Below are 23,052 nucleotides of genomic sequence, written 5' to 3'. Positions count from 1 at the left end.
AACCTTGATTTGCATTTGATGAGTTGTCAAAAAGACAGAACTTTGATTTTTTTTCCACCTATTTTTGTGTAACAAAATTAAACTTGCTGAACTGGTGATAACAGGTAGAGGCCACTATCCACAACCTGACTCTCAGCTCCAATCAGGGGTTTGCCAGTCTTTCATAGCAGAATCCCAGATGTGCCCAAGTGAGTTACATTTCCCCTGGGATGCTTCTTCCAACATCTCCTCTCTAACAAGATAAATAGTGGTCCTCACACTTCTCATGGGTGTCATCAGAGGCAAAGCCAGAGTAGTGCATTAAACATGTGTTGGGTACTTGAGAGCGATGTGGTGATTAAATCAGCTGGGGGCATCAAGGATGTGCTTCAGGGGCTTGGTAATAAGAAACTGGGAGATATATTCATCATTGGATACTTAATAAAATCCTCTGCATAACAATGCCTACTGGGAATTCTAAGTAACCCAAGCGTACTGTGAATACCAGCTGTGTTCAAAGGAGACAGGCCTTGCAACAATGGTAGACTCTAGAGTGGCATTGTAAGCACTTTGCTTCCAGAAACATCAAGAAAATAAATGTCTTGCAAAACTAGCAAAGAACAGCTAAAATTTATTTATTCTCTCGTCCATTCAACAAATATTTGAGGGCCTACTATGTTCTAGGCCCTAGGAATATAAAGATACATGAGACAAGGCATCTGCTACAGAGTCACTTGCAGCTTAGGAGACAGACTGGAAAGCAAATCCAATAGACCTATGGGTGACTAGGGTAAGTGGAAACCCCCAAGTTTCTCAACTTCTGTCAGAAACTCAAGTAAAATAACAGTGAAATAATTTTTTTAAAGCTGTAAACCCATAAAAATAAAAAGATTGAGAAAGATGCCAGAGATGAGAGATAGCCACAAAATTTCAGAAGATGGAAAGCAGATGGATGAATGGTAACTGATTTAGTAGGACAGGGAAAACGAAAACCAAACTTGGCGCAAGGAGGGGTGCCAAGTCCAGCTGCAAAACACAGGAAAGGAGTAGAAACTGAGGCACTAAGGCTTCTGAAGTTCAGGAGAAGGGCTGAAACAGAAGATGGGATATAAACTTATATAAGAAGCAGTAAGAGCCTAGATCTGCACCCTCAATCTGGCAAAAGATGGAAGCCTACTTTCTGCAGATGTTTAGAGAAAAAGATAGAAATAAAATGCTACACTCAAAACAGGGAGCTCAGTGAAAATCTGCATTCTGAATGGTGAGATTCTCCTCACTGGGCACCCCTCTCCACATTGCAAGCCCCATTGCTCTGCTCAGTTTCTATTATGCTGGCAGTTACATGTGGCAGCAGACTGGAAGTTTCTGGGGGAAATTGGCCAAAGAAAAGATGTGCATATACTAACATGAGGTGATACCCCAAATTAAAAAGAATAAACAAAACTAACTGTATTTCAACCTGCATTGAAATCTATTTTTGCACAAGACCAACCCAACCATACAGAGGCTCTAATCAATTTTTATTTATTTATTTTTATTTTTATTTTTTTAAAGACTTTATTGGGGAATTAGGGAGGGGAACAGTGTTGGGGAATCAGGGAAGGGGAACAGACAGTTGCTGTCCTTTTGTTCTTCAGTCTAGTTGTGGAGGAAATCACTTCACTGGCCCATGTTGGTATTATCATTGCGCTCTTCCCAGCTGAGGCAGTCACTCGCCGGCCATTGGACAGCCGCTCACCTTGGCTCACGGCAGCTCACGAAAGCTCACGCCAGCTGCTGGCCAGCCCCACTGCAGCCTACGCTGTAGCCAGTGACTCACGGCAGCCCAGCTCCAGGTCGAGCTGTTGTTCACCATCTTAGCTGTAGAGGGCGCAGCGTCACTGGCCCTAATATGGGATCCAAACTGGGGCTCTGCTGCTCAGAGCTGGCGTCCCAAGCCAACTCCTAACCAATGCGCCACTCAGCCAGCCCAGCTCTAATCAGTTTTTAGTGCCTCACTCTTAGTATGAGCAGTCAGCCAAAGATTACCAGACATTTCAGGAAACCTCTAACTTGAAAGACAATGACCAAAATGAACAACAATAAAGGAATTAAAGAGGGAACAGAGACAATGAAACGATAAAAAAAAACTTTCAAAAAATATAAAATCTTCAGAGACATAAAATAACATACTGCAGCCATGAACCTTTCAAGTGCCACACAAAAGGGACATTCAGAAAACATGAGAGAAGTCTTCAAAATTCTTAGTGATAGCAGAAAATAGAACACGAAGTAGAACAAATTAAAGATTATTACAAAGGAAGTAGGATTAAAAAAAAAGAAATTGAAAAGAAGAAAAACAATAGGTAACACAACTAGAGAATCAACCCAAGATGCCTAACATCCAACTAATAAAAGTTCTAGCTGTATAGAACAAAGAAAATGGAGAAGAATAAATTATCTAAAAATTTTAAAAGAAAATTTCCCAGAAATTAAACACATGCGATTTCAGACAATTAAGAAGAAGAAAAAAGACCCACTACGAAATTTCAGGACAACAGGAATAAAGGAAAGACCCCAAAATATTCCAGAGAGAAAAATCCACTAATATACAAACAATTAGAAATCAGAGTAGCATGTGGCTTCTCAACACCAATTGAAGGCAATGAATCAAATGCTGTCAAAATTCTGGGAGAAAAGCATTTCAATCCAGAATTATATTCCTAGCCAAACTAGCAATCAAGTTTGAGGGTAGACAAAGAATTTTTGAGATATTCAAATTCTTGAAACTTTATCTATCATGCAACTTTTCTCAAGGAACTAGTGAAGGTGTGCTCCAGTAACACATGGATGTAAGCCAAGTAAAAAGATGCAATGCAGGAAACGGGATACAAGACAGGAAAAGGCAGACAGTGACACAAGATGGTAGCCAGCGTGGGCTCGGGAGTAAAAGTCCCTCGCAATTTCTGACTATTGGAAGAAGTCGAAGAAGGCCAGAAAGGAGTAGGAGATGGCACAGTTAGCTGGGGTCTAGAAGATTATGAAGACATGACACCTACAAGACGGACAGGGATGATAATTGGGCCTCCAAAAGTAAGCGTCCAGCTACGGATATAAATGTCAATGTCTTAAATTCACTGTGCCTCCTTTTCAAAATATATTAGCCTTACCACGGAAGAGCTCACCAATGGCATATTTTCTGAAATGTGGCTATTCATTTTCAGTTTCAGTTCATATATTTGAACCTGCTCTGATGCTTTTTAATCCCTCTAAATGACAATTTATGAAAACCAAATATACAGCCTTAAAATAGCATGTGGACCTAAATACCCAGAAGCACCCCCTCTGGTAAGATTTGTAACAAAAATTAATATGGATGGAGTTAATAGTTCTAATGGAGTGGTGGATCCAAGAGCCATATCAGTGCTAGCAAAATGGCAGAATTTATATAGCATCAAAGTTGTCCTGCAAGAACTTCAGTGTCTAATGACATCTAAAGAAAATACGAAACTCCCTCAGCCACGTGAAGGACAGTGTTATAGCAATTAATCAAAAAGAAAAACCACAGGTCCTCCCCCTGCCCTCATTCAATTTAAGCAGTCTTCTTTTTCCACAGTAGCAAATTTTCTAGATATATCTTGTGGACCTCAAAGTATTGGAAAGGAAGCTCCTATTCAAAGGCAGTTTATCTTAAGATACTGTAAATGATACCAATTTTTTTGTTCATTTGAAATATATAAGTTGTGCTAGAACAACAAGAAAAAAGACAGGAAAAGGCCAAGGGCATTAGGGGAGGGAAGTCTCAGAATGGCAGCAGGGCAGGGACCTACAGAACAACTAGTCAAATTTGGAGCAGGACACAAAGATCTGTAAGAAGGATTTGCCGGGGATGGGGGGTGGGTAGGGTATACCAGGGACGCCAAAAAATGTATACAAGTGGACACATTGGTCAACGTTGCTCCAGCAGTAGTTCGCCATAATCAGAAGTGTCTGGACGCTGATGGTAACCCCTTTGAGCACCTCTTGTAATTGCAGAAGTCAAACGTGACTTGGATTCATCTTTTGTTATTGGTATATATTGAGTATTACAATTTTAATAGAGTTTTCCTTTCTTAAAATGTGTATACATTTTTTTGGCACCCTCTGTAGATTACTTGATATGTTTGGCATTCTAGAAAGGAGTTTTATAGTTCAGTTGCAGTCTTATGTTAGTAACTGGCACATAGAAAAGCAAGCAAAACCATAGTAACAGACACAACACAAGAACTAAAGTAATAATTAGTTCCAGTTTTGCAATACAGAAAGATCACTGGGGTGGTGTAAAGGATGAAGTGTGGCAAGGGCATAACTGAAAATAAGGGAGATAGGTGAGGAGTTGAGCGACAAAGTCTGAAAGAAGTTATAAGAGCCTGAACCAGAGCAAGGGTAAAGGGGCTGGAGGTGGGGCCAATTTAAGGGAATAGAGAGCTGGGAGGGTAACTTCTTCAGATACAAGCTCAATCTATAACCTTAACCATAGAGTCTTACTGATAAAGAGCTAAGTCAAAGGAAATATTTTAAAAGGAAAAAAAAAAAGGATAGTGATCATAATCATAGTTAATTAACTGGGTGGAGCCCTCAGCTTTGCTTTTGTCATTAAGAAGCATAAGTAGGGCCAGCCAAGTGGCGCACTGCTTAAAAGTTGGCTTGGGGCGCCAGCTCTGAGCAGCAGGGCCCCGATTTGGATCCCACATGAGAGCCAGTGATGCTGTACCCTCTACAGCTAAGATGGTGAACAACAGCTCGACCTGGAGCTGGGCTGCGGTGAGTCACCGGCAATGGCATAGGCTGCAGTGGGCTGCAGTGAGCTACCGTAAGCTGCCGTGAGCTGCCGTCCAATGACCGGTGAGCGACTGCCTCAGCCGGGAAGAGTGCAATGATAATACCAACATGGGCCAGTGAAGTGATGTCCTCCACAACTAGACTGAAGAACAAAATAACAGCAACTTGTCTGTTCCCCTTCCCCTATTCCCCAATAAAATCTTTAAAAAAAAAAAGCCTAAGTATTGGGTTGTCGGAAAAATCATGACATATTTTTTCTGTTTTTCGTTGCAAAAATGCATCATGACTTCTCCGACAACCCAGTAGTTTCAAGAGGACTCAACAAATCTAGTTACTTCTAGACCATCCTCATGGACCCTTTATAAGCAACAGAATTAGGAATGGATTGTTATTCCCCATTTTACAGATGCGATATACAGAGGTGCAGTAATGTACCCATGGCCACACAGCTAAAAAGAGTGACGAGATTAACCCAAGCTGGCTTTGCCCACAACCTACTCTCTTAACTGTAGTCTTCATTCTAATAACTACTTAAAATAAGAATTATCACTTACTAAGAAGTACTCTGTGTCAGACACTGGCCTAAGTATTTCACATGTTTTCACCCATTTAATTTTCAGAACAATCCCATGAGATAGCTACTATTGTCATCTCCATTTCACAGGTGAGAGATGTAGTGACTTGCCCAAAGCCATCCAATTGGTAAGTCAGTGCTAGGACTCAAGCCCAGTCATTCCAGCCCAAGAGTGAGCCGTGCTACCTCCAGTGTGCTGCCCCCAGAGCCCCTTCCACTGCTACCTTGACTCCTCCAAATCTCCTTTCTCTATATCCAATGATGAGCAAGTCCTACTGAATCTACCTCTGAGGGTATGTCTAAGGTAGTACATAGTGGCCAGTAAACAGGTTTCATTTTGTTCACACTGTTTTTTTGTTTTTTAATTAGGAAATCTCACATAAAACAAAAAACAACAACAACCAGGTTTTCATCTTCCATTGGAACAACTACAACAACAACAAAACCAGATTTTACAACACTGACCCACTTTCTCACAGGAAAACCACCTGGCTGAGTAGTGGCTGCCCCAGTCAGGCAATGTGTGCATACATTTTCAAGTTCCCTATAGACCCCCTCCACTCCCTACATCCAAACACCCTTCGTTCATTTACAGAACCGCCTCAGTCCTTTAGGCATCTGCCTTTTGAGGCCTCTGTTCCTACTTTAGACCTTTCCCATTCTGGGCTTCTTTGTCTCGCACCTGCATTGCCTTCACAACCTCTTAACAGGTCATCTGGCCTTTACCCCTACATTCCACCACTCTGTTAATTTCCCTAAAGCTCTGATTATGCCATCCTTTTGCTTAAAAACCTTTGATGACTTCCCAATGCATATTAATCCAACCCCTAGGCTTGGCAAGCAATGCTTTGCACAATGTGATTCCAACCTTCTTTTTTTTACTATTACCTCGCTCCTTATAACCCAGACCTCCTGGCATATTTATTGTTCTCTAAACATCTGCTTCATTTCCTGTTTCTAGGACATCGTTCATATTTGTGCTAAATTTTTAATCATCAGAAACATATTTCAATGCAAATTAATTTTACCAAATTATGTTAAAGGCGTCTTTAAAAATCCTGTTCATAAGATCAACAGAGAAATAAAGGATTATCAAGTAAATGGAGACAAAACACTTGGTTAAAAAAATACAATCCTTCAAAATAAATATCAGACAGGTAAAAAAAGGTTAAACAAAAAAAACACAAAACTAGAAGAAAATATTGATGAATCCTTACTCTCTGAATGGAGAAGGATTTCCTAAGCCTGAAAATAAGAAATACCAAAGAATAAAATCAAAAGATATGACTATAAAATGTTTTAATTACTTTATGTCAAAATCATGGCATTATAAAGGAAGTTAAAGGCAAAAAATTTTCCTGAAAATAAAATAATGGATAAAAACACATAAAATTCATCACCAGAATATTAAAAAAACAATCAAACATGGGGAGTGGGGGGAATCATCCTTATTAGTAATTAAGGAAACAAAAGAAAACAAGATTCTGGGCCAGCCGAGTGGCGCGTTGGTTAGGCATTGGCTTGGGACACCAGCTCTGAGCAGCAGGGCCCCGGTTCGAATCCCACATATGAGGGCCAGTGACAATGCCCTCTACAGCCAAGATGGTGAACAACAGCTTGACCTGGAGCTGGGCTGCTGTGAGTCGCTGGCTATGGCGTAGACTGAAGCCCCTGCTGCAGTGGGCTGCCATAAGCTACAGTGAGTGGCCAGCAGCCAGCGTGAGCTGCCAAGAGCCTCCGTGAGCGGCCGTCCAGAGGCTGGTGACCGATCTGCCTCAGCCGGGAAGAGCGCAATGATAATACCAACATGGGCCAGTGAAGCGAAGTCCTCCACAACTAGACTGAAGAACAAAAGGACAGCAACTTGTCTGTTCCCCTTCCCCGATTCCCCAATAAAGTAAAAAAAAAAAAAAGAAAAGAAAGCAAGATTCTACTTCAACTTTCAAATAGCAAACTGTAAAATAATAATAATAACAATAATAATAATAAACCTCACTGTATTGGTGAGAACGGAGTGATGTACGTACTTTCATGCACTGCTGGTGGGAATATAACCTCGTGAAGCCTTTCTGAAAAGCAACTTGACAGAAAAATCAGAAGTCCTAAAAATGTCCTTTGATTGAGCCTTCTAGGCTCAAGACCAGAAATTTTCAACGTTGGCACTATTGATATTTTGGGCTGGATAATTCCTTATTGTGAGGGGCTGTAGCATGTTTAGCAGCAGCATCCCTGACCTCTACCCACTAGATGCCGGGTGCACCCCCCACACACACACACCACCACCACCACCACCAAGCTGTGACAACCAAACACGTCTCCAGGCATTGCCAAATGTCCCCTGGGGTGAAAAATTTTCCCGCTTGCCTATACAAACAAAATAATGAGAAAGTTAAATGAAGATTTTTGTAGATAAATTGTCACAGAATTATAAGAAAAAGTTATAAACATGGAAAAAATCATAAAAAATTAGAAACATAAAAATACATAATAATGCTCAGTAATGGCACAACGGTTAAATAAATTATAATACAACAATATTATGATGGTGTTTTCAAAACAGTCAAACAAAAAAATTTCACTTACTAATTAGAATAATGCTAAGCTGCTGTAATGAGCACCAAAATTTCACTGACTTAACATAAAATAGTTTATTTCTTGCTCATAAGACAGTCCAAGATGGTGCCAGATTGGCAGAGGCAGAATAGGGTGGCGATGGGGCCCTGTCCACACTGGCGTTCAGAGACCCCAGCTGCCAGAAGCTCTGCTATTTTCACTCTGTAGCTTCCAAAGTTACCTTTGGTGTCAGTATCCACCTTGCAGTTAGGAAAAGAGCTTGGATGATCATGACTATGAGAAGCCTAGAAGTAGCAAAAATCATTTCCACTCACATTCTATTGTCTAGAACTGAGTCACAAATCACTACTAACTTCAGAGGAGGATAGGAAATGTAGTGTAGTCCTGGGTTCAGAAAAAAAGAGAAAATAGATTTGGTAAACCGATAGTTCAGCCTCTGTCAGAGTCCTGATATAATATTAAATAAAAAGAGTGGTGTACGAGTAATGCAATATATATACACACAATTCAATCCCAATCTATTTTTTTTACATATTTCCAGAAATAAGAGTAATATCTTGCAACCCAACAATTCTACTTCTAAATATGTCCTCTTGAGAAATACACACAAAGAAACAGGTAGAAAGATAATTAAAAACATCAGATATAACCTAAATGATCATATAGGGTATTGATTAAATAAATTATAGCAAATCCATATAATGGAGTACTATGCATAAAAGAAATAAGGTAGAACTATAATTGACCCTTGAACAAAATGGGTTTGAACATTTACTTTCCTTATGATTTTCTTAATAGTTTCTCTAGCTTGCTTTATTATAAGACTATAGTATATAATACACATAACATAAAATATGTTAACGACTGTTTATGTTATCGGTTAGGCTGTTAGTAGCTAGGTTTTTTTGGGGAGTCAAGAGTTACAAGCAAATTTTTTACCGCATGGGGGGTAGGTGCCCCAAACCCCCATGTTGTTCAAGGGACAGCACTACATGAACTGAGTTGAAGATATCTCTTAGGATATCGTTAAGAGCAAAGAGCAAGAGACAGAAAAAGAAAGTATGATGCCACTTACATTTAAAAAACATAAAACTAAACGCTGTGTGTGTGTGCATGGTCATAGAACGAGGTCAGGAAGAGGGCTGAGAATCAACAGTGGCACTACCGACATTTTGGTCCCAACTGTCCTTGTGGGAGAGAGGGTATCCTATGCCCTGGAGGATGTTTAGTTAGATGCCAGTCACAGCTGCCCTCCTTCCTGCCTCTTAGGAAGGATACACACTAAATGGACTAAAGTGTTACTCTCAGAGGATGAGGGGGAGAAATGGAGGAAAAACAAAGAGTATGTTTATTTTACCTGTAATGTTTAAAAACTTTACCATGAGAATCTATCTCTATTATTTACATACTTTTTACTTTAAAAAATGTCAAAAATAACAGAAAAATATTAACAGTAATTATCTTTGAGTCATGAAACTATGGATGACATTTGTTTCAATTTTTGTTTTTTTTCTAATAATTTTTTATCTTTTTAATTACAGTTGACATACAATATTACATTAGCTTCAGGTGTACAACATAGTGATTAGACATTTATATAATTTACAAAGTGATCACCCTGATACATCTAGTACCCATGTGATACCATACGTAGTTATCCCAATATTATGGATTATATTCCCTATACTTTTCATCCCATGAATATTTTGTAACTACCATTTGTACCTCTGAATATCTTCTCCTGCTTCCTCTATCCACCCAACCCTCAAACTGCTCTGTATCTATGAGTTTGTTCTGTTTTGTTTGTTTTATATATTTTTTTTAGATTCCACATGTAAATCATATGGTATTTGTCTTTTTCTGTATGACTTCTTTCACTTAGCGTAATACCCTCTAGGTCCATCCATGTTGTTGCAGGTGGCAAGATTTCATCCTTTTTATGGCTGAGTAACATTCCATTGATGGCCACTTAGGTTGCTTCCGTATCTTGGCTATTGTAAACAATGCTGCAATGGACATATGGATGCATATGTCTTTTCCAATTAGTGTTTGGGGTTTCTTCAGATAACTAACCAGAAGTGAAATTGCTGGGTCCTTCTTTGTCTCTTGTTATAGCCTGTGGTTAAGGCCTATTTTGTCTAGTATAAGTATTGCTACTCCAGCTTTTTTTTTCATTTCCATTTTCATGAAATATCTTTTTCCATCCCTTTACTTTCAGTCTAATGTGTGTCTTTTGACCTGAAGTAAGTCTCATTTTTTTTCTTTTTCTTTTTCTTTTTGTCCTTGGAGAAGTCGAACCGGCAACCTTGCTATTAAGAGCGCATGCTCTATCCACTGAGCCATCCGGGCAGCAGCTCAGCTCAAGGTGTCAAGTTCAGTCTTAGTTGCGGGTGGGATAGCCACCATCCCATGTGGGAGTCAAACCCAGCAGCCTTGTTGTTAAGAGCGCACACTCTATCCACTGAGCCATCCAGGTGGCAGCTCAGCTCAAGGTGCTGAGTTCTGTCCCTCTGCTGCGGGTGGGCGTAGCCACCATTGAACAGGCAGTCTTGTCATTAGGAGCACGTGCCATGACTCTCTTGCAGGCAGCATATGTAGGGGCCTTGTTTTCTTATCCATTCAGCCACCCTATGTCTTTTGATTGGAGCATTTAATACTAAGGATGACATTTGTTGTTCCTATGTACTTGTCTATAAATATTGATTTAAAAAATTAAAAATAAAATGAACTTTATTTTTAAGGAAAAGTACAAAAACTGAAAAAAATATATAAAATATTAATGGTGCTTGCGATGGGAAATGAAATAACATGTCGTTTTTGTTTGCCTTTTCATCATTGCTTTCTAAGTTTTCTATAGCAACATGTACCAACTTATAGTTCAAAAAAGTTGTATTTGCCTTTTAAAAATTCTAGTCTTACTAAATCTGAATTAAATAGAATGGCCCTGAAATAACATATTAAGACCAAATGGGGTCAGAGAAAGTGTGGGTACTTGGCTCCCCTTTACAAGGAAGTTCAAAATCCTAGCCACGGAGATCAGACATCCCGGCTGGGAAGGGACAATTTAGAACTGGGTTTCAAATTGCTGGGCTAGGAAGACAGCTCCTCTGAGAATTTAAGAGCCATCAGTGGGGCATTTAGGGCCCAGAATGGGGAGCAAACAAACTGGTGTAATGCAAGTCTTAAACATTCCATCTCCAACTAGCAATTAAGGAGCAATGTAAACAGAGGGGCTGGTTAGAAGGCTGGACATGGCTGCCACTAGGTAGGAGGAAGATCACCCAGCTCCGCTGAGATGAGCCGCTGACAATAAGTTCTCAGAGATTTGTTCTACTTGTTCTACTCGTTTAAAAACGAGAAATAAGGAAAGGCAGAAAAATCTCTGCACCATCTTTCTGTATCTTAGATTTATAAAGCTATAAAGATGTCAAACTAGGAGAGAGCTTGTCATCAGAGAGCCATAGCGTTTTCCAGCTGTCCTAGAGGGACTTTCAGGGGTGCACGCTCTAGCTGTCCCCGCTTTCCAATGCAAGTGCCACCAAAGCTTTCTATGTGGTAATTTAGGCCTTTTCTTCTTTTAAAAGTTTTTCAGAGAAAAGGATGAAAAATAATACAGTGACTACCCAGGACTCAGCTTCAACACAATTAACATTCTCATATTTGCCTCAGATTTTTTCTTTTCTTTTTAAGGAAAATAAACATAACAGATATGGTTTATCTCCTCCTTCCCTTTCCAGAGTAACCATTAGCCTGAATTTGGTGTTTGTCATGCCCATGCACATTTGCTACTATTATGTACATTATAAATCCATAAAAATTGTTAGTGTTTCATATGTTTTCAAATTTTACATAAATAGAAATATTGAGTTGTCAGAAAAGTCATGATGTATTTTTTCTATGTTTTTTGTTGCAAAAAATGTGTCATGGCTTTTCTGACAACTCAATATATTGCACACATCCCTCTGCAGATTTGATTTTCTACACTTATTTATACATACAATAAAACCTTGGACTGAGAGTAACTTGGTTTGCAAGTGTTCCACAAGACGAGCAAACATTTCTAATACATTTTAACTTGGTAAACGAGCAATGTCTTGCAACACAAGTAGTTTGTTTCCAGAACAAGTTATGCTCACAAACCAAGGCATTACTATATTTATATTTTTGGGTGGAAGACAACATGGTAAAGTGAGGCAAACAGGCCTTTGGGAGAGCCAGGCGGGCACTGTGGCTTTTTCACTTAGGCCCACAGGCAAGCTACTGAACCTCCCAGCGCGCCAACTTCTTGCTTTGTAAAATGGGGATAAAGAGCGACCTCGCAAGGCTATTGGGAGGTATAAGATATTACCTATCTTTAGGCCTGGTACCAGGCAAATATTCAAAACATGTTAACCATTATTTGTCACAATAAAATAGCACAGCCTCAATAAATGGTAGCTATTTTTACTATACCTTGTAAAGGTTCTTCACATTTGTTCAGGAATCCTAAGTCTTAGAAAGGCCCCAAAGTCCCCAGTGTCTGACTGTGCTCACATAACAGGAGGTGTGATCATTTCCAGGTCAAATCCCATGAATTTTTATGTATTCCCCTACACAGCTGGGCTTGGCTTGTTTATTTGAATGGCAGAATTAAACTGTTAATTCTTTGATCTCTATGGAATGCCATTCTATATGACTGTGATCAGGAGTTTAGCTTGAAAAGGTTTTTTTAAACCAATCCTGTCCCACAGGCCCTTCTGCTGCCCACCTCCCTTGTGGATGAACCCATCCCACCACAATTCCGTGCTGTTCATAAATTTGATGAGCATTACTCTGCATTTTCAATAAAGATGCTAAACTCTAGCTCAGGACTGACACCCACAGAAGCACTGCTATTCACGTCATTTCTGCCTCACCCATCACAGGGAGATGGATATTGCTCCTTCAAAAGCTCTTCTGATTTTGTTATTGCTCCCCCCAAAAAAGAAAAAGATGGTTATTCATTGCCTTATTTTTAATACCTTGATCCCAATTTTTATACCTACTTCTTCCCGTCAAAACTTCACTATTCTTCATGATTCCTCTCAACTACTAACTCTTTCAAAAAATCCATCCTGGGGGCTGGCCGAGTGGCGCGTTAGTTAAAAGTTGGCTTGGGAGTGCCAACTCTGAGCAGCAGGGCCCCGGTTCAGATCCCACATGAGGGCCAGTGACACTGCACCCTCTACAGCTAAGATGGTGAACAACAGCTCGACCTGGAGCTAGGCTGCTGTGAGTCATCGGCTATGGCGTAGGCTGCAGAGGAGCTGCAGTGGGCTGCTGTGAGCTACCGAGAGCGGCCGGCAGCCAGCGTAGGCTGCCGTGAGTTGCTGTGATTGGCCGTCCAATGGCCGGCGACCGATCTGCCTCAGCCGGGAAGAGCACAATGATAATACCAACATGGGCCAGTGAAGCGACGTCCTCCACAACTAGACTGAAGAACAAGATAGCAACTTGTCTGTTCCCCTTCCCCGACTCCCCAATGCTATTCCCTTCCCCCAATTCCCCAATAAAATCTTTAAAGAAAAAAAATCCATCCTGACTTCCCCCTCCCCAAAGGGGCAACCTCTCTCTCTTTTGAACATCACAGCATATGAGGTCTGACAATTAAGCTCCCAAACTTGTTGCAACAATGTTGCTAAACTTTTTTGATATCAGAGGAATTATTCATTACGAATTTGTACCAACTGGACAAACAGTTCACCAAGTTTACTATTTGGAAGTGCTGAAAAGGCTGCATGAAAATGTTAGACGACCTGAACTTTTCGCCAACAATTCATGGCTCTTGCATCACGACAATGCACCAGCTCACATGGCACTGTCTGTGAGGGAGTTTTTAGCCAGCAAACAAATAACTATATTGAAACACCCTCCCTACTCTGATCTGGCCCCCAATGCCTTCTTTCTTTACCTGAAGATAAAGGAAATATTGACAGGAAGGCATTTTGAGGACCTTCAGGACATCAAGGGTAGTACGACAACAGCTCTGATGGCCATTCCAGAAAAAGAGTTCCAAAATTGCTTTGAAGGGTGGGTTAGGCACTGGCGTCAGTGCATAGCTTCCCAAGGGGAGTACTTGGAAGGTGACCATTGTGATATTCAACAATGAAGTGTGTAGCACTTTTTCTAGGATGAGTTTTCGTGAACTTAATTGTCACACCTTTGTATGTCTGTTGCACAGAGCTCAGCAAGTAGTTAGCCAGCCCGTCTAACTAGCCCTGATTAAACTGAATGCTCCTCCAGGGAAAGACATCCTACTCACTTCTCTCACAGGACTCAGAAGTGTTCATTAAAAGTGTGCTGAACTGAACTCGATGTTTAACTATCAAGGCTTGAAACACTGTGATGGGACATTAGCCAATATTCAAACTCTAAGTACCACTGAGAGTCAGCCAATATGCTTGCTCCAGTGTCCGCATGGATTCAATAGCTCTGTCTAAAGGATATTAGTAAGAGCTAATATCAGGAGCCTCCACATTGCCTGGTCCTTTATCTGCATTAGTTTTATTCTCATATAAACCCTGCGAAAAAAATATAATTGTCCCCATTTTCCAGACTGCAGGAGAACTATAATTCAAACCCAGGTCTGTCTAACTCTGAAGCCCACGCTCTTTCCACTCCATGTGTCCCACATAATAAACACTGGCCTGACTTATCACTCTGTGAACCAACGACCCTGCCACACAGAACTGGGCTTGAGGCAAGGAACACAATGAATAAGTAAACAGGATTGCCCTCAGACACAGCCAAACAGTAACTCATAACAAACACACATAATATTTCCCAAGGTTCCTAAGCCTTTCGGCCTTCCACCCCCCAGAGAAAATCCCAATCCATTTGGGATATTAATTATGATAAAATTGATTAAATACTCATAAATGCAAGGCACTACAGGGAACACTTGAAAAACACAGCTATGTATCTACGCTCTCATTCAAAGAAAATTAAGTGTCTAAATGATGAAGACTCCTGGTAGCAGTAAATACTACTTGATTACTTGCATTTTCCTTACCCTTCTCTTAAAACTGCTGATTATTTATTTAGTCTCTTGGATTTCAGACCAAATGCCCAAAACTATAATAGTATGTGTTTCAGGTAAAATATGATCTTAGTAAAGAGCATACGACCAACTACTTTGGCATTATCTCCATTATGAGGGTCCTTGTGGAATATTACCTGTAGTGTTTTCATGTTTCTGTGCTCCTTCTTAGACTGAAACAGGGAATAAAAGGGACTTAAGCCTTGTAGATGACTACAGTAAAGATGAAGAGATGCTCTTTCATTTAATGCTAGGAACACACACACACACACACACACACACACACACAGAAATGACTCTGTTCAACTTCATTTATTCCTCTGTGGGACAGTTGGATATTTTCCCTTATAAATATCCTCCACTTTCTAAGACTCATTTTCTTCAGAACTTCTGTTCAAGGTGGCCCAGCACAATAATTAGTACATGTGACAAGACCAAAAAAGATCCTGTGCACCTGAAGCCCAGACTAGAATTTACACCGGATGATAATTCTGCCTGGCTGCCCCACTCCAGGCAAGATGATATTAAATTTTAATAAAATGACATTTCTATCTAGTGGTTTCCAAAGGACTGAGGGAATTGAGAGTAACACAGAAAACTATCAGACTGGTGAAAGGTTGGCTTATTTGGCTGGTATGAATTAAATGACAATTTTCGATGATGAAGATGTTAAATGAACAAGAGAATAAAACATCTGATGGGATAAATACATTCAAATTAAAATTTTGAGAGCAGGGCCAACTCTGAAGTGAAGGTGTGATAATCTAGGTCAGGGAAGGACCCCAAATCCTCTTCCTGTCCTCACCTATGAATTCCTTTAACAAGCCACAAAATCATTTATTTCACCATTAGAGATCAGGCTTAAAAGAAAATAACCCCTTCAAAGAAGTACACGTTGATTTTCATGCGATAACATTGATTTCCCCCTCACTGATTCATGCTAAGGTTTAAGTATCTGAAGAGTAGAAGAGGGTTACTGCAGGCTCTGTCTGCACAAACCCCTGAAAAGCCATGGGATAGCAATAAAGAGGAAACATTACTGGGAACTGGGAAAGGGAGAGGCTAGAGTCCTAGGATCTGAAGCAAAACATGACTTTAAAATTCCACCTAAGTCCCTTGGAAGCCAGCTTGCAAAATCTATTCCCATGATTATTCTAATTAAGCACTGGGTCAGCTGTGAGATGCTTTGCAGTAATTCCTAATTAAAATACAAACAGTCATGATCACAGACTGGTAAGTGATGATAAATACGTATATGCATTTACAGAAGGAAGGATAAAAACCTAAGAAGATTTTGATTAACAAATCCTCTAGCCTCCTTCGATTTCTTTCTAGAAGATATTTGTTCACTATGGGCTCTAACACAAGCTATGGTCATATAGTAAGTATTATACCTTCTGGTCTTTTGTTCTTTAATAACAAAATGAGTCCTCTTTCTAATTATCTTTCAACTTTAATAACATTAGGTGCTAATTACAGTATTTGTGATAGCCCAAGCAGCAGTTAAATGTTCAGAGCTAATGCAAGAGAACCTAGCTTATCATATTGCTCAGGCACTAGGCAATAAAGGAAAATTTAGCCTACTCTGCTGATGTACAAATTTGGTTAATATGTCCCTTGTAGTAGATGAGCTCTGATTAGCACTATCACTGTTAAATCATTTAAGACCTAGGAGCTGCATTTTGCCTGAAATAGCACTAGCGCTTCATAAACAAAAGAGATGGGTCCTCTCATCAATTGGTTTGAACAGTCGCTGAATTTTGGCTACGGGGAAGCCAGAAAAAAGAAAAGTGACAGGTTTCCACCCTGGGAGCCATACTACATTCTAGATGCCATACTCATTAGTACTTTACTCAGCACTATTGCAAGAAACAGCTACTCAAAAGTAATTTAAGTGCAACTGACTCGTGTTGTTACAGATAATGGGGAAAAGTCTGTACTCTGGGCGGAAGAGAGGGAGGGGCAAAGGCAGTAAAACTTGAAGGACAAAGAGAAGGACTAGTTGGGACAAATAATTCATTCTAACATTTCAACACTGGAGAACATAAGGAAGGTAAATTGGGGACAATCCTCCAAATGTAAATGACATTAGATGGTCCCTGTTGGGGATTACCCATGACAGGGGTTATCTATGAGTTGACTGTAGTGCCCTTATGGGGAAATTCTGAGTGCAAGTAACTAACAAGCCACTAAGCCTTTTGAAGAAGCAGCCACTTGATTTCATGGGGGCACAGAAACAGGCCTTCAAAAATAGTTCTTTACTGCTGTGACATAGTATAATCACTATGGGTTAATTCATCCTAAAAAAAAAAAATCACTGTAGCATGCCACTGTAGGAACACAAAAGAACTGAAAAAGCACTAACCTCAAAACACTGACCTTGGCTGTATGGCATACTGAAAAGGGCAAGGGCCACCTTTGGGATCAGAAAGATGTGGAAATGAATCGTGACTCTACTACTTAATATGCATGACCTTGGGCAAGTATTTATCCCTCTGGGCCTCAGTTTATTCAGGCTCTAAAATGAGGCCAATGGTACCTGCTATTGTATATTCTTAATTAGGTAAGCCCATAGCAGAGTGCCTAGAACACAGTAGGTGTATATAAGAAAAATATTTCTCAGCATTTTCTTAACTTAGCATTAGAACTATTACTATCAGTCTCAAAGTGTGGACTTCAGAGACACTGGAAGGCTGAAGGCAGAGACACAGCTTGGGGACACACAAGCAGGTTCTCTGTGTTCTCTCCATCAGGAGTTGGCCTTGCTTGTGCTGAGCCTGGTGGAGGACCCAAGAGTGCTCTATGCTTGTAAACACGCAGTTAAATGAAGCACATAGATTGTAAGTGTAAGCTGTGCTGGAACGGTGATGAAACCCTGAAAATAAAAGAACGTGATTCATCAAGTTGTATACATTAAATATGTACAGCTTTGTGTATGTCAATCCTACCTCAATAAAGTAGTTTAAAACAGAGATAGGTAGATAGACAGAAAGATACTGACAGTAAAAAATAAAAAAATAAAAAAATAAAGGTGTGTGTGTGTGTGTGTGTGTGTGTGTGTGTGTGTGTGTGTGTGTGTAATAGGAGATACTCAACCTGGCAGAACTTGACGTGCACGGGGATTGTCTCGGGAAGCTGTATACCCCGCAGGCAACCAGGGGCGAGAGAAGCAACACGCGGCACTTGTGACTACTCTCTGCGGCCATCTTGCTTCTACGAGCCCTGTACACATGACGCAGTAGATCTAGAGCTTGTAACAGGTGTGCGACTGGGTGTATGTGTAGTCTCTTCCCTCCATTCTACATCCTGCCTCAAATGCTTCAAGGTGCTTAAATATCGGCTAAATGGATAAAGGGCACACAGATTCCCAAGAAGCACCTGCTGCCATCCACAAATCCTAATTTCTTTATGACCAAAGACAAAGTAACTTAGTATTTATTAGTCAAGCCTAATGGTGCTTGGCTTTCATTATCCTCCTTCACCAGCCCTGCTCACAAACTCCACACGACATTAGGCTCTTCCTGTATATAATATGTTACTAAAACAGAGAAATGGCAGAAACTGCTGGAATGCTCGCATACTTACAGGGTGGGTTGATGACAAGAGCACACTAGAGGAATCGGAAGAGCCAGGTTCAAGTCCCAGCTGTGAGTCTGAACAGTTTCCAACTTCTCTGTGCTACAATCAGGGAACAAGGAACTTCAAAGATTCTGGAAATCTCAGAATAAAAATAGCCCCACACCCACATATGACCGCCCCTGCTTTACCAGGCATAGCTATAGCTCACACCTACACAATGGTAACTCCCCTTTTTCTACATAAATTAATATCCTATGAATTCAAGTTATAATAATCCATGGTCTTCTAAAATATAGTATTTTGACCTATAACAAAAAAAAGTGTTTGTTTTTTTTCAAACCTTCAAAGGTGTAAAAACACTGTAGTCAATCCCTAGTACTGACTCTAAGACTTGATAGCCCTGAAACCAATTTCAGCCTCTGAGAAGATGTTTGTCAGAAAATTGTGTGCTTAGATTTTAGACTGAAGGTGCTTATCTTCTACCTATTAGAGAGTCAATCTCCAATCATTCGGAAGAACAATTGCTCATTAGAATCATCTGGGACCTACCAAGGAAAATTACTTTATAGTCACTGACTCAAAACAGATCAGCTGAATTCAAAGGTGTCTCAGACATATAACCTTGTTAAACTGATTTGGCATCTATACACCAGGAAACCACTGCTCTCATACTCGCGTATTTTCACACCAAGTGATCTGTAGATTGGCTCCCACTAGACTAGGTGAGAGAATTTAGGTAAGTCATTTCACTTCTCTGTATTTCAGTCTCCTTAGCTATATAAAGAAGACTGGACCAGATGATCTACATGGTGCCTTCTAAAACTGCAATACCATGCTCATTCATGACTGCTACAAGGTGCTGCCATTTCATCTTTTTTTTTTTTTTTTAGCTGAGCCATCCTGCCACCTGTTGGTAGCTCAGTGGCAGCTCAGCTCGGGCCGGGCATCGAACTGCTGTTGCTCAGAGGTCACACTCTTGAGCAAGCTCTTAACCAACTGAGCCACTCGGCTGGCCCTGCTGCCATTTCACACACGACAAAAAAAAGGTAAAGGCTCCAATGATAGATCACATGAATTGGATTCTACTGTGAAAACAATGCCTCCCCTAGCCTCTTTGTTCCTTGTCTCCTTATTTGGCAACTAATTTCCTTCCCTACGATGGGGCCTCACTATGGAATTTATCTCTAAGGAAGTAAAAGCAAGTTCATCTCAAATTGACAAATCTCTAAAATGATTTTAAAGCCTGCACATGCATGTGTAAGGATACATTTGTGAGCATAGGTATGATGGGGTTAAATCGAAGACTAGGCTCCTAGTGACCATGTGCAAAATGAGAATAAAACCATCTTCTCTACTTACCTTAGGGATACTTTAAGAATCAAATGGAATAAGAATGGGAAAAGATTTGTTAATTAGGCATAGTGTAAATACAAGGGGTGTTTATATTATATATAAAGGGTGCCTTAAAATCAGAAAGAAAAAAGCCAGACTTGCACAGCATACAGGTGCACTACATTTCAATGGGCTAAAAACTTAAATACCAAAAAAGACTATGAAAAGCATCATACCATTCAATAGACACTTTTTATCAAGCCCTTACTATGTAGCTGACCCTATGGGGCGAGGTGCAGGGCACACACATGCCTACGTTCTGAGAGGATGGGCACTTTGGGTCGCTGCTGCAGTCTCGGCACCTGGCACAGGAACTGAGAGAGAAAGAGGCCCTCAACATTTGCAGAATGAATGAATGAGACAGGGTCCCTGTTGCTGAAGCATTTAGAGTGCAGTTTGGAGACCTGGCACATACAAATGCAGTAATTATCACAGCTGATTTCGGGGGGGAAATCATATAGTCAGGGCATGATGGAGGGAGTGATCAATTCAACTTGGACTGGGTTCAGTGAGGGGGGAATAGAAAGAAAGTCAAAAAAGCCTGTGGCGAGGAGGTGAGCTTGAACTGAGCCTTCAGTGCAAAAACTCATTAGTGAGTCTATGCTTTAGCCATAAAGTATTTGGAGTGAGATAGTGATAACACAGGAATTACGTGTTAAGAGGGAAAGTTAAAAAAAACACCAAAAAACCAAAAACAAAAACAAGAGGCAGTCATTGAGGAAGAAAAGATATTGGAAGCTTCCACAAAGTACCAGCAACACCAAGTCATTATTGATCCTGAGGTCCACTAAAGATGTTGATGGCAATAAACTTTATTTTTTATTTTTTTAATTTATAAATGTATTGGGGTGACATTGGTTAGTAAAATTATGTAGGTTTCAAGTGTACATTTCTATAATACATCACCATATATTTAATCCCCTTTACCCTCTTCTACCACCCCCGTCCCCGCTTACCCCCTGGTAACCAATGAACTATTGTCTGTGTCTATGAGTTTTTGTTTCTTTGTCTTGTTCCTTTGTTGCTTTCAGTTTTATATCCCACATATCAGTGAAGTCATATGGTTCTTGACTTTTTCTGTCTGACTTATTTCACTTAGCATGATAATCTCAAAATCCATCCATGTTGTCACAAATGGCACTATTTCATTTTTTCTTACGGCCGAGTAATTGTATATATGCACCATATCTTCTTTATCCAATCATCTATCAAAGGACATTTTGGTTGCTTCCATGTCTTGGCCACTGTGAAAAATGCTGCAATGAACATCAGAGTATATATATCTTTATGGATAAATGGTTTCAGATTTTTTGGGTAAATACCCAGAAGAGGGATGCTGGGAGTCATATGGTAATTCTATTCTTAATTTTTTGAGGAACCTCCATATTGTTTTCCATAGTGGATATACCAATTTACATTCCCACCAGCAGTATATGAGGGTTTCTTTTTCTACACAGCTTCTCTAACACTTGTTATTATTTGTCTTGTTGATGATAGCCATTCTAACAGGAATGAATATTATTTTAAATAATAAACTTCATGTGAGGGCCGGCCAAGTGGCTCAGTTGAGTAAGAGCTCGCTCAAGACTGAGAGCTCTGAGAAACAGGGTTGCCGGTTCGATTCCCAGCCCGAGCTGAGCTGCTGCTGAGATGCCAACAGGTGGCAGGATGGCTCAGATTAAATAAACAAACAAACAAACAAACAAACTTCATGTGATGAAAACATGTAGCTCAAGTGTGAAGAAAACATTAAATACCCTCAGATATAGGCAAGAGATTTGCTGTAGGCAGTCCTAGAATATTCATTAAGTGTCATTAAAAGGTCCAAGTTAGAAAACTCATCTGAGCAACAGCGGTTCAATTCCCAGCCCGAGCTGAGCAGCCACTGAGCTGCCAACAGGTGGCACGATAGCTCAGCTTGAAAAAAAAAAAAGAAAAGAAAAGAAAACTCATTGCTCCTAACAGCTGAGTGTTAATGACTACACAAGATACATGTCCTCCTAAAGCTGTGATCCCAAGAATCACTCTACTATACAAAAAAAATGGAAGGGAGTAATTAACAATCCCAATTTATATTGCTTCCAGACTGCAAGGCTAAGGAATTATTTCAATGGCAAGTTTAATCGCAACCTATATAAACTGGTCAGTAAAACAGTCTACAGTTCTGCACCATTAAAATTAAATGTAACTTGCTAGAAAAATCTACAAATGACCTAACAATAAATTCCGACATGAATATAAAACAAGTTTCACCACATACCTATTTAATCAGTTCAGCCAAGTCATGTCCAATTTGTGGATCCCATTTAGTAAAAAGGAATTGTGGTGATGGAGGAAAGTGGTAATTGTATATAATCTCCTAATATCATCAGATTACTTTCTCAACAGCAAAATCGAGGCTAATAGTTGGAATAAAGGTGAAACAAGTTCATCATCATTAGTGACAGGACCATGCATCTTTAAAGTGCCTTATCAAGTTAACTGTTTATAACATTTCGTTTTAGTTTCAGAATAGAGATGTAGAGATGTAGGTACAGGAAACAACACAGTATACAGTATCAGTTCTAAAAACACTTTTTGGTCTCAGGACCCCTTCATACTCTTAAACAAGAACAACACTAAAGAGCTTTTGTTTGGGCTGGCCAAGTGGCTCATTGGTTAAGAGTTGGCTTGGGACGCCAGCTCTGAGCAGCAGGGCCTCGGGTCGGATCCCACATAGGAGGGCCAGTGACACTGCGCCCTCTACAGCTAAGATAGTGAACAACAGCTCAATCTGGAGCTGGGCTGCCGTGAGTCGCTGAGACGCGTAGGCTGCAGTGGGCTGCAGTGAGTGGCTGGCAGCCCGTGTGAGCTGCTGTGAGCTGCTGTCCAATGGCCAGAGAGCAACTGCCTCACCCAGGAAGAGTGCAATGACAATACCAACATGGGCCAGTGAAGTGACGTCCTCCACAACTAGACTGAAGAACAAACGGACAGCAACTTGTCTGTTCCTCTTCCCTGATTCCCCAACGCTGTTCCCTCCCCCAATTCCCCAATAAAATCTTAAAAAAAAAAGAGCTTTTGTTTATGTGGGGTTTACATATCAATATTTATTTAA

At 40.3% G+C, this 23,052-nt stretch overlaps 1 protein-coding gene and 1 pseudogene across 5 annotated transcripts in view; one reads left to right on the top strand and one right to left on the bottom strand.

Moving 5' to 3' along the window:
• TTC28 (tetratricopeptide repeat domain 28) overlaps nucleotides 1–23,052 on the bottom strand; it is a 681,749-nt gene that overhangs the window by 196,698 nt on the left and 461,999 nt on the right. The gene's annotated exons all lie outside the window — the stretch shown is intronic.
• On the top strand, nucleotides 2,881–3,507 carry LOC109383075 (ubiquitin-conjugating enzyme E2 variant 1-like; annotated as a pseudogene).

Source organism: Hipposideros armiger, unplaced genomic scaffold (assembly GCF_001890085.2).
Source record: "Hipposideros armiger isolate ML-2016 unplaced genomic scaffold, ASM189008v1 scaffold_75, whole genome shotgun sequence".
In the NCBI taxonomy this organism is placed as follows: Eukaryota; Metazoa; Chordata; class Mammalia; order Chiroptera; family Hipposideridae; genus Hipposideros; species Hipposideros armiger.
The sequence above is the reverse complement of the archived record's forward strand: the minus strand, read 5'-3'. Positions and strand labels throughout refer to the sequence as shown.